The sequence below is a fragment of the Rhinoraja longicauda genome, chromosome 20 (assembly GCF_053455715.1).
Source record: "Rhinoraja longicauda isolate Sanriku21f chromosome 20, sRhiLon1.1, whole genome shotgun sequence".
Lineage (NCBI taxonomy): Eukaryota > Metazoa > Chordata > Chondrichthyes > Rajiformes > Arhynchobatidae > Rhinoraja > Rhinoraja longicauda.
This window is the reverse complement of record NC_135972.1, coordinates 40,836,398-40,846,905: the sequence shown is the minus strand read 5'-3', so window position 1 is coordinate 40,846,905 and position 10,508 is coordinate 40,836,398. Positions and strand designations below refer to the sequence as shown.

Sequence of the window (10,508 nt, the reverse complement as noted above, 5' to 3'; positions counted from 1 at the left end):
TGCCTGTTTCCGCACTGTATCTTTAAAATAAACTAAAATTAATGGCATCGAAGAAAAAAAGCAATCAGACTCCAATAATTCCAACAGTGGAGGGTTTTATGGATGTCCTTGACGTTAGTTTGTGTCTTAATGCCAAAGAAGACACTTTCAGCTCCCCTCTGCAGTTCAGCTCTTTGGTGCAGGTTTGTTCCAAAGCTGTGATGAGACCTCATAGAAACATAGAAAATAGGTGCAGGAGGAGGCCATTTGCACCTTCGAGCCAGCACTGCCATTCATTGTGATCATGGCTGATCATCCACAATCAGTAAACCTGTGCCTGCCTTCTCCCCATATCCCTTGATTCCACCAGCCCCTCGAGCTCTATCGAACACTCTTAAATTCATCCAGTGATTTGGCCTCCACTGCCTTCTGTGGCAGAGAATTCCACAAATTCACAAATCTCTGGGTGAAAAAATTCATTCTCACCTCAGTTTTAAATGGCCTCCCCTTTATTCTAAGGCGGTGGCCCCTGGTTCTGGACTCCCCCAACATTGGGAACATTTTTCCTGCATCTAGCTTGTCCAGTCCTTTTATAATTTTATATGTTTCTATAAGATCCCCTCTCATCCTTCTAAATTCCAGTGAATACAAGTCTAGTCTTTTCAATCTTTCCTCATATATTAGTCCCAGGGATCAATCTCGTGAACCTACGCTGCACTGCCTCAATTACAAGGATGCCTTTCCTCAAATTAGGAGACCAAAACTGTACACAATACTCCAGATGTGGTCTTACCAGGGCCTGCAGAAGAACCTCTTTACTCCTATGCTGAAATCCTCTCATTATGAAGGCCAACATGCCATTAGCTTTCTTCACTGCCTGCTGCACCTGCACGCCAACTTTCAATGACTGGAGTACAAGGAGGTTGAGATAATAATCTGCCTCCTTGTTTTTGCCGCCAAAGTGGATAACCTCACATTTATCTACATTATACTGCATCTGCCATGCATCTGCCCACTCACTCAAACTGTCCAGGTCATCCTGCAACCTCCCAACATCCTCTTCGCAGTTCACACTGCCACCCAGCTTTGTGTCATCTGCAAACTTGCAGTGTTACTTCTAATTCCTTCATCCAAATCATTAATATATATGGTGAACAGTTGCAGCCCCGAGTGCGGCACTCCACTCGCCACCGCCTGACATTCTGAAAAGGACCCGTTTACTCTTACTCTTTGATTCCTATCTGCCAACCAATTCTCTATCCATGTCAACACTCTACCCCCAATACCATGTGCTCTAATTTTGCTCACCAATCTCCCGTGTGGGACTTATCAAAGGCTTTCTGAAAGTCTAGATACACTACGTCCACTGGCTCCCCTTCAACCATTTTACTTGTCACATCCTCAAAAAATTCCAGAAGATTAGTCAAGCATGATTTCCCTTTCATAAATCCATGCTGACTTGGACTTATCCTTTTACTGCTATCCAAATGCACCGTTATTACCTCTTTAATAATTGACTCCAGCATCTTCCCCACCACCGATGTCAGGCTAACTGGTCTGTAATTCCCCATTTTCTCTCTCGCTCCTTTCTTGAAAAGTGGGATAACATTAGTTATCCTCCAATCCACAGGAACCGATCCTGAATCTATTGAACATTGGAAAATGATCACAATGCGTCCACTATTTCTGGAGCCACCTCCCTGAGTACCCTGGGATGCAGACCATCAGGCCCAAGGGATTTATCATCCGTCAGTCCCATCAGTCTACCCAACACTATTTCTCGCTTAATGCAAATTCCTCTGTCTCCCTTGATCCTCTGTCCTCTAGTAAATCTGGGAGATTGTTTGTGTCTTCCTTAGTGAAGACGGATCCAAAGTACCTCTTCTGCCATTTCCTTGTTACCTATAAGAATTTCACCCGTGTCTGCCTTCAAGGGACCCACATTTGTCTTTGCTAATCTTTTTCTCTTAACATATCTAAGGAAGCTTCTGTCCTTCTTTACATTCTTCCCCTCGTACTTCATTTTTTCAGCCCATATTGCCCGTTTTGTTACCTGTTGTCCTTTGAAAGTTTCCCAATCCTCTGGCTTCCTGCTACTCTTTGCTGAGTTATACATCTTTTCTTTTAGTTTTATTCCATCCCTAACTTCCCTTGTCAGCCACGGTTGCCTCCTACTCCCCTTAGAATCTTTCTTCCTCTTTGGAATGAAAAGATCCTGCATCTTCCGGATTATGCCCAGAAATTCCTGCCATTGCTGTTCCACCGTCAATCCTGCTAGGATTCCTTTCCAGTCAACCTTGGCCAGCTCCTCTCTCACCATTAGCAAATTTGCAGATGATACAAAGCTGGGTGGTAGTGTGAACTGTGAGGAAGATGCTATGAGGTTGCAGGGTGACTTGGACAGGTTGTGTGAGTGGGCGGATGCATGGCAGATGCAGTTTAATGTGGATAAGTGTGAGGTTATCCACTTTTGTGGTAAGAATAGGAAGACAGAGTATTATCTGAATGGTGTCAAGTTAGGAAAAGGGGATGTACAATGAGATGTGGGTGTCCTAGTGCATCAGTCACTGAAAGGAAGCATGCAGTTACAGCAGGCAGTGAAGAAAGCCAATGGAATGTTGGCCTTCATAACAAGAGGAGTTGAGTATAGGTGCAAAGAGGTCCTTCTGCAGTTGTACAGGGCCCTAGTGAGACCGCACCTGGAGTACTGTGTGCAGTTTTGGTCTCCAAATTTGAGGAAAGATATTCTTGCTATTGAGGGCGTGCAGCGTAGGTTTACTAGGTTAATTCCCGGAATGGCGGGACTGTCATATGTTGAAAGACTGGAGCGAGTAGGCTTATATACACTGGAATTTAGAAGGATGAGAGGAGATCTTATCGAAACGTATACGATTATTAAGGGGTTGGACACGTTAGAGGCAGGAAACATGTTCCCAATGTTGGGGGAGTCCAGAACAATGGGGCCACAGTTTAAGAATAAGGGGTAGGCCATTTAGAACTGAGATGAGGAAAAACTTTTTCAGTCAGAGAGTTGTGAATCTGTGGAATTCTCTGCCTCAGAAGGCAGTGGAGGCCAATTCTCTGAATGCATTCAAGAGAGAGCTAGATAGAGCTCTTAAGGATAGCAGAGTCAGGGGGTATGGGGAGAAGGCAGGAACGGGGTACTGATTGAGAATGATCAGCCATGATCACATTGAATGGCGGTGCTGGCTCGAAGGGCCGAATGCACCTATTGTCTATTGTTTATTGCCTTCATAGTCCCCTTTGTTCAACTGCAACACTGACACTTCCGATTTAACCTTCTCCTTCTCAAATTGCAGATTAAAACTAATCATATTATGATCACTACCTCCAAGCGGCTCCTTTACCTCGAGTTCTCTTATCAAATCTGGTTCATTGGACAACACTAAATCCAGAATTGCCTTTTCTCTGGTAGGCTCTAGCACAAGCTGCACTAAGAATCCATCTCGGAGGCACTCTACAAACTCTCTTTCTTGGGGCCCAGAACTTACATGATTTTCCCAGTCGACCTGCATATTGAAATCCCCCATCACCACAGTGGCATTACCTTTGTTACATGCCAGCTTTAACTCCTGCTGCAACTTACACCCTACATCCAGGCTACATCTCACCCTTCATCTCGAGCTAAGTTGGAACTGAACTAAATGGCACGGTCGATGATACTTTCTATTGACAGTGATGATTGAGGGACAGGCATATTATTGTTGAAATATGGGGTTGTATCATCGTTCGAGGAATATGACTGGGTTGTGCTGGTGCATAAACTGAAAGTGGAATGGGATTTAGGTTCAAGGTGAAGGGGAAAAGATTTAATAGGAATCTGAGAGGTGACCTTTTCACACAAAAGGTGGTGGGTGTACGGAACAAGCTGCCAGAGGAGGTAGTTGAGGCTGGGACTATCCCAGCGTTTAAGAAACAGTTTGACAGGTACATGGATAGGACAGGTTTGGAGGGATATGTTCAAAACATGGGCAGGTGGGCAGGCACCATTCCTGAAGGCCCTCTTCGTCTGGTTGAGAAGGGCCTTTATGTCACTGATGACCCAGGACCTGTTGTTGGGAAACAGTGTACAGTCTCTTCAGGGACAATGTTATCCACACTGAACTTTATGTAGCTGGTAACACAGTCCGTGAGTCCATCAATGTCCTCTCCATGGGGACTACAGAGTGTGCCCCAGTCTGTGACCTCAAAACAGCCGTGTAGAGCATCACAGGCCTCCTGTGACTACCTCCTCACTGACCCCTTGTGGTCACAGGCAGCCTCTGGACCATTGGCTTATACCTGGGTTGGAGGTGAACCAGGTTGTGGCCGGTTCCCGATGGTGGAATGGCTCTTTAACATTGGCTTACAGCAGGTCCAATGTGTTCATATCCCTGGTGGGACAGTCAACAAACTGAGTGACAGTGGGTAGTGTAGCGTCCAAAATCACGTGGTTGAAATCCCCCGAGATAGCGATGAAAGCACTCGGGTATTGTGTCTGGAGTCTCGCGGTGACTATGTGGTTGACGTCACACATGCGCAGCGGGCTGGCAGACGGAGGAATGTAAACAACCACCACAATGGCGTGTGAGAATTCCCTGGGCATAGAGTATGGACGGAGACCCGCGGCCATCAGTTCAATGTCACTCCTTGTCGTGATGTGGCCAGGGTTGTTTACGAGAATAGCAAGACTCCCAGCTTTATACATGCCACTGTCTCTGCAATCCCTGTCCGTCCGAACAGTCTGAATGCCGTCCACACTCACGTTGAACTCAGGACGTCCTTGTTTCTGGGAAACATAAGTTTCACCTGATCCCATAAGTAACTTTCTTGTAAAATTTACATTGTTGGGCAAGAAGAAACAAAGTATTCATGGAGTCACACCACATAGAAAGAGGCCCTTCTGCTCACGTATCCATGCTGACCAACCATATGCCTTTCTTTGCTTGCCCATTTGCCAGTGTTTGACCTATATCCCTCGGAACCTTTCCTATCCGCGCAGCATTGGCCACACACAAATATCTTGAATCGCCTCTGTTCCAGTCCTAATTCCCACGGCCTTTTAACATGCTGATTTCCCTTCACATCCATGGTCCATAGCTCCCTGAACATGGCAAACACAAGTAAATGAAGGGACAAAGAAGGCATTTGGCATGCTTCATTGGTTGGGGCATTGAGTGTAAGAGTCTGGAAGTCATGATACAGTTTTATAGGACTTTGTTTTGGCCGCATTTGAAATATTGCATGCAGTTCTGGTGGCTGCAAAACAGGAAGGATGTGGAGGCTTTGGAGAGGGAGCCAAAGCGGTTTACCAAAATGATGTCTGAGTTGGAGAGTATTACTTGGAAAGAAAGGCCAGAGTGTTGGATTGTTTTCTCTGGAACTCTGGAGATTGAGGGGAGACCTGATGGAAGTATATAGAATTATGAGAGGCATAGATATCGTAGATAATCAGAACCTTTATTCCAGGGTGGAAATGTTAAAGACAAGAGTTTAGTTTATTGTCACGTGTACTGAGTGAGGCACAGTAAAAAGCTTTTGTTTTTGTTGCATGCTAACCAGTCAGCAGAAAGATAATACATGATTACAATCGAGCCATTCACAGTGTACAGATACCTGATAAGGGTATAACGTTTAATGCAAGGTAAAGCCAGTGAAGTTCGATCAAAGATAGTCTGATAGTAGTTCAAAACTGCTCTCTGATTGCGGTAGGATGGTTCAGTTGCCTGATAACAACATAGCTTTAAGGGCATAGCTATAAGGTGAAGGGGGCAGTGTTTAAAGGAGATGTGTGCGACAAATATTTTACACAGTGGGTGGTTAATGCCTGGAATGCACTGCCAGGTCTAATGGTGGAGGCAGATATGATAGCGGTGTTTGAGGCTCTTTGGATAGGCACATGGATATGCAGAAAATGGAGGGATATGGATCATGAGCAGACAAATGAGATTATTTTATTTTGGTCTCAGGTGGGGTGAAGGGCCTGTTCCTGTGCTGTTCTATGTAGTTCCTTATTTACCTTTGTACTGCACTCCCTTCTTCAACCTTTAGTGTTAGAACACAAATGCCTCAGTCAGTTTATTATGGTTAACATTTGAAGGAATGAAGTACTAAGGATTCGTTTTTGGCAATGTAAGTATTTTTCCATTTTACTGTTTGAGATCGGAGCATATACACTGAATTTCAGTAGTAAGCTTCAGAGCCAGATCTCAAAGATCAGTTCAACCTGTATCTTTGGTGTAAAGGAAGAATTGTTTTTCAGTGGAACTTTACACTGTGAATGTGTAAATTTACCTAAATGTATTTCAACATTTGTTTTGTCTGTCGCCATGTTTCCTAGAATGAATCTCGTTCATGAAGTAGATTTATTTGTAATATTTATTATTTTATATAAATGCTGGATTTCACAGTGACATTTTCAGAAGTTCTGAAATTTGGTCAGTCATGGATTTTACATCTCTAGTTGTTTTTAAATTCCTCATAAAAGATTAGGTTATCATTAACATTCAACACTTTTTTAATGGGCTTCATAATTGATATTTTATTATGTAGTCAGGATTAAAATGAAAAATTATGTTTTGATACAGGCAAATCTGATATTTGCAAATTCATGTACAAGAATTTTTTTTAGCAAATTTAATTTGAACCTGACCAAATATTAGCACATGCTGGTATTTTTGTATTATTGTTATAGTTCATTATTTTTCACCAGGAACAATGAGGCAGGATGATTGCAATGTATTGTATGGATTATAATTGCACTTTGTGGTCTGTTTTGATGGTATAAGTATTTATTTTTAAAAGATTATATTCTAATAGGTATAGCAATGATTGAATAATTATGTAGTTTAAAGTTTACCCTGTATAGTTTTTTTATTTGTTATATCTATTACTTTTACAAAGTAAAATTAATGCCACACGATGCCATCCCAGTAAAAATATTATAAAAATATCTGGTAAAATGTTGCCCATTGAATGAAACAATAGCAGCTGTACTGTCTTATGGTACATATATATTTTGTTAAGTGCTGGAGTTGATGTTGCAACGATGCAGCCTGGTGGCAGAGACACTGATAGCTGCGTGAAACTGTTGCATTTAGAGATACGCTTTTGACATCGTCTGTCGGCCTGAGGCTGTCCGCTTTGTGTCTGCTTTAATTGAAAATTAATAGTTAGGGGGTTGCCATGGAAATGATACCATTGCTTGCAGACAGCAACCCCAGCTTTTTTGCAAAGCAGACACTAGTGGTATTGTTTGTCCTTTTTGACCTCAGAAGGTCAAAAGCCTGTAGGAGGAAAAGAAGTACAAATATTCTAGTTCAGGCTAAGAAAGGAAGAGGAAAATTGTGCGTTTAAATTGAAATGATATTTTAATAATAGAGGTAGGCTCAAGCAAAAGTTTTCAATGGAAAAATGTTTGAAGATTTTTTTCATTTTACCAAGGCAATTAACTATTATCAGAGTGAGACTGTGCTTGATAGTACTGTATAACAGTAACGCACATTAACATCAGACTTATTGTAAACAGATTTGTTAGAATTTTATTTGACTGACATGATAATAGATGATAATTCCTCTTCCAACCCCACCCCACCTTGATGTGGAATACACTATCACTGTTTGTTATTCACAATTATTCATAAACATGTGCATGAAAAATATTAGAGGTAGTAGGGCAAAGAAAGTGATATTTTTGCAAGCTGTGGAGCAGGGAGGAAGTATGTGTGTAAAGGAATCCTTTATTCCATAAAAGTAATAACAATAAATCTGTTAACATTTGGGAATAATAATATTGTATCACATGAAGCCTTTATTTTCCCGTAACAACCTATCTTAATTTAATTGTTTACTCATTCTTTTAAAGTGACAACCAATTAATCCAGAATAATTTTAGAAATCCTTCACAACTGGACTCTCAAAGTGAAATATTTGTGAAAATCTAAATATACAAAGTATTCAGCTGTTTGTTTCAGTGACTAGACGTGTTTGTTTCAGAACAATATGTTTGGTATAATCTGAGAGTGCAGTAAGTGTTGCTTAAAATTGCTCCAATTATTTATGCAAAATGTATGCTGTATATTGTCATTAGTGGGAGTTACTTTTGAAGTATCATTTCGGTGACATACCCTCTTTTCTTTGGGTTTTGTGAAAATACAAAGTGTGGGCAGATGTTAAGCATCTGTAGCTACTTCTAAGTAAACAGTAGCAGAAAACTTTTTGGCTGAAGATCATTTAGAAAAAATTACTGAGTAGTAACACTTAAAAGGTGCTTCATTTAAACCCGTAGGTAATATGCTATTAAAAGCCTGTTCACTCATGCCTGTGCACAGCTTGAAGCTGCGAGTTCAAGTGGTCTTTCCCCAGAGTTAGAGGCTATAAAACTGAAAATGCTGTCATGCCTGCCCGGGGTGGAACTCCGAGAGAACTAGCTAGTTCTTGCACAAAACTTGAAAAATTATGCCAAATTAAGGACTTGATTTGCTGATTCTGAAAACTCTTTTTTTAATTGTCTGGTTTTAGTGTAGTAGATTTTACATTTAGCCTTTGTGGTTAGGGTTAGGATTTCCTACCTTTTATAAAGATGGTGTCTGCAGCCAAACACTGCTAGGTTACTCACAGTATTAAATCTTAGAATTCCATGTGGTGTTGTGAGCTGGTAGCAGATGGACTTTCTTTGCATCTGCTGTGTACAGACTTGGCTTTGTACTCTTTTCCTCGGGGAGTGAAAGTCTTTCTTCTGTGCTAGTTGATTCCTGTTTTTGTGAAGCAGCTAAGACAAACATCTGTGGCAGGCAGAAAAATTGACAAAGGATTGACAAACACCATTAGCTGAAAATTTTTCCATTTCATTGCAACTATGTATTGTTTACTTTACTGTATATATCTTAATACATCATCCTCCTGATGTGGTGGCAGAGGAGCTGGAAGACTGATTCTACTTAAGGTTGGTAATTGATGCGATCAAGTCTTCAAAAGATTGAGGGTTGATTAACATCTGTGAACATAAATTGTCCATGAGAAGTAGGTTTGATGTAAATTGAAGGTTATTTCATTTTATTTTTAAGTGAGATATTTTGCCTGTGTCTTTGGTCTCATTATTTTTGCTTTGGCTGTGAATTGCAGAGCTCAGGAATTTTATCCAAAGCAGAGTGCATAATAGTAAGCTTGTCCTAATAAGGCAAGCGGCAGCGTATTTATGACTGATACGGAGGCTTGAGGAAGGAACAGATAGGTTAAGGCTGGTGTTTTTGACAGGGATTGAGCACCTACTTTAGATACATTATGGTAAGCATGCTGGCTCAGTATATTGAACCTTTGTCACCCCTCACGTTGCACACCAAAGACATACCCTCAGTGATTAAATGCTGATTTTGTGTATGATTGTTCTCGGACGCCAAAACAATCACAGAGCTGCTTGATTTGTTTTAATTACTAGCACAAAATGCCATCAGTCTGGGACGTGATCGGGCAGAGGTGTATTCACAGTAGTGTAAATACTGCTGTAAATAGTTGCCTGCTGGTGGCTTTGACAGTCAGCTAGCTTCTCAGTTTTTCCTCTTCACACTGATTTCCACGTCTGGCATTTAGAACGTCCTTAAGTTTCTCATCTTCTTTGCCTTTTTTCTTTAAAAAAGCTCATGACTTTGTGGCTGGAAAGTTGTTTACTCTAACACTTGAAGAAGGTAGGTCACTTTTTTTGGGGGGGGAGAACTGCAAGGGAGTTAAGTTTGGGCTCGCCTTTGTATTTGCTTTAGTGATGATGAACTTGTCGGTTGGAATACTTTCCCTAGGATTTCGTCTCATTCATTTGTATGAGTTTGTCTGACTATAGTTCAGAGACACGGGATTGCTGCAGGTCTGTTAATAATCTAAGGTACATTTAGTCTATCAGCAGCGAAGAAAGGGGGGAAAGAGGCCTCTTTCACAAAACCTGTGAAATCTGTTGGAGGTTAAGGACGTTTCTGCTTTTATGGTGTGTTAATAACCATGTCATCTTGCATTTAGTAGGTGTCCCTGTATCAGACGGGGAACAAGTTTTTGTAAAGAGAGACTGACCACACATTTTGGTGCCTCTCTGTGCAGCACTGCATGGAGCAGATGTTTATTTTGTGCTGAAGGGGAACTCTTCTTGCAAAGCTTGTACAAACATGAAAGGAGTCATGGCTCAGATGATCTTAGAAGACCGATATGAATGTACATGATAAAAAACTGATTTGAAGGTCATTTTCAGATTATGGACCATGAAAATGTTTAATACGTATTTCAGGCAATAAAAAGGTGAATGAATTTATAAGTAGTGTTTTCAAATAATTGCATTATATTTCATCAGATAGATATGAAGGTCCAATCATTTCTGTATGTCAGGAGAAAAGGTAGCCTGTCTGAGCTATAAATTCCCATTTTCTGCACTTTTCACCATGCCTGGCTTAGAAAGCAGTCTTATTGCTGGGGATCCTATTGGGCCCGTCCCAGGGCTACAGTAATTGCCTGATGACAACTGAAAATGATAGAATAATTGTCAAGAGAGG

General features: G+C 41.2%; 1 protein-coding gene across 5 annotated transcripts in view; it reads left to right on the top strand.

The window, feature by feature from the left end:
- Window positions 1–8,789: 8,789 nt before the first annotated feature.
- The window catches only part of foxp2 (forkhead box P2), a 352,030-nt gene continuing 350,311 nt past the window's right edge, over window positions 8,790–10,508 (top strand). For 2 of the 5 annotated variants that reach the window (XM_078417449.1, XM_078417445.1), the window contains exon 1: window positions 9,337–9,662. The gene's annotated coding sequence lies outside the window, so the exon portion shown is untranslated. Of the gene's footprint in view, window positions 8,924–9,231; window positions 9,265–9,336; window positions 9,663–10,503 lie in introns of those variants that run through there. The other 3 variants (XM_078417448.1, XM_078417447.1, XM_078417446.1) reach the window with 3 other exon arrangements.